Source organism: Piliocolobus tephrosceles, chromosome Y (genome assembly GCF_002776525.5).
Source record: "Piliocolobus tephrosceles isolate RC106 chromosome Y, ASM277652v3, whole genome shotgun sequence".
In the NCBI taxonomy this organism is placed as follows: Eukaryota; Metazoa; Chordata; class Mammalia; order Primates; family Cercopithecidae; genus Piliocolobus; species Piliocolobus tephrosceles.
This window is the reverse complement of record NC_045456.1, coordinates 20,333,270-20,335,528: the sequence shown is the minus strand read 5'-3', so window position 1 is coordinate 20,335,528 and position 2,259 is coordinate 20,333,270.

Genomic DNA, 2,259 nt, shown 5'->3' with positions numbered 1-2,259 from the left:
GAAGGAAGGAGACAGGGAAGCAGGGAGGGAAGGAAGAATGACAGAAGGAAGAAGGAAGGGAGGGAGGGAGGCAGGGAGGAAGGAGAAAGGAAGGAAGAAAGGAAGAAAGAAAGAAGAAAGGAAGAAAGCAAGGAAGGAAGGAGAAAGGAAGGAAGGAAAGAAGGAAAGAAAGGAAGGAAGGAAAGAAGGAAGGAAGGAAGGAAAGAAGGAAGGAAGGAAAGAAGGAAGGAAGGAAGGAAAGAAGGAAGGAAGGAAAGAAGGAAGGAAGGAAGGAAGGAAGGTAGGAAGGAAGGAAGGAGGAAGTCCTTCTTCTTGTGAATAAATGCCGTATCCCAGATATTCCCTTTGTTGGCCAACTCCATGGTTAGTTTATCTAAAAAATTAATGGGAATGAAGTAATCAACATAATTGGTCTTGTCTCCTATGTGATATGCCCATGTTTTAACTATTTTTATGTGTCTGTGTGTGTGAGACGGACTCTTACTCTGTTGCCCAGGCTGGAGTGCAGTGGCGCGATCTCAGCTCACTGTAACCCCTGCCTCCTGGGTTCAACCGATTCCCCTGCCTCAGCCTCCCAAGTAGCTGCGACTACAAGTGCCCACCACCACGCCTGGCTAATTTTTTTGTATTTTAGTAGAGATGGGGTTTCACTGTGTTAGCCAGGATGGTCTCGATCTCCTGACCTCGTGATCCACCCACCTCGGCCTCCCAAAGTGCTGAAATTACAGGTGCGCGCCACCGCGCCCAGCCAGTTTAACTATTTTAAAAAATAATTTGAAGGCTATCTCCTGGCAGAATTTCCTCTTGCTCTGTGGACGTCAGATTTTGTTCTTTTCATATCTTCAACTGATTAGGTGAGGCCCACCCACATTACGGAGAGACGGTCGTCTTGACTCAAAGTCACTGATTTAAATATCAACCCCATCCAAAAACACATTCACAGAAACATCCAGAATAATGTTTGCCCACACATCTGGGCACAGTGACCCAGACAAGGAGACACATAAAATTAACCATCACAAATATTATTACTTAAATGAAATGCTTAAAAAGAAAAGGAGGAAACATAAGGCAAGGGATTAGAAGCAAACAGGGGGCATATTCATGAAAGCAGCTGGGCAGAGAAGGGGCTGATATAAATGGGACACAACATCAGAGCAAACTCGTGGAAGACAGGGGAGTCTGGCATGCTTGTGGGCCAAGACTAAGAGCTTAAGAGAAGTCTGTTGAATGTTTTCCTCTCCTGTCAATCTGAAATCAGTGACTGCTGGGGTTTGAAGGCAGAAATCCCATACAAATACCTAGAAGTCCACTGTTGTGCCAAGTTTTACCTCTGCTTTGGGGACACTGCCTTCAGAATAGTCTAGCTTGTCCTTACAACTCTGGTTCAAGCATAGATCATTGATCCAAGCTAGTATGAAATATCAACGTGTGTGCACATAGGCATGTGTGTTACCAGGAAATAACCCAGTAGGAATGACAGCACCACAGCCATAACGTAGACTAAAATGTAGACCTCACAGTGTTATCAGGATCAGCTTTTTTCAAGAGACCATGGGCTTCATTCATTCAAAATGCACAGTTGCATGGTAGACCATTACCTTGCCTGCTCATTTATTTCTATATACTTAGCTTCTCACACTGAAGATATGCACACTAAACATTGGTCAAACAAAAATGAGTGGATAAATGACTAACCAATTTGTTTCATCCTCCCTACAAGACAAGCACTGGTCATTTTACATGGTGCCCAAAACTGACTCTAGTGTGTGCTTTTAAACCCTATTTAATAAGACCAACCAGGCCAGGCGCTGTGGTTCACGCCTGTCATCCCAGTACTCTGGGAGGCCAGGGCAAGCAGATCACCTGAGGTTGGGAGTTTGAGACCCGCCTGACCAACATGGAGAAACCCTGTCTCTACTAAAAATACAAAATCAGCTGGGTGTCGTGGTGCATGCCTGTAGGAGAAACGGTTGGACCCAGGAGGCGGAGGTTGCAGTGAGCTGAGATGGCGCCATTGCACGTAAGCCTGGGCAACAAGAGCAAAACTCCGCCTCCAAAAAATAAATAAATAAATAAAAATAAGACCAATCAAAGGAGATCTTGTATGAATGGTCCAAAACTAAAGTGTGCATGATTTTATTTTCCAAGTCAAATGGGCCTCAGAGCTTAGCAGAAAGTATCATCATTATCACCATCATCATCATTGTCATCATCATCATCACCATCCTCACCATCATCATCATCCTCACCATCATC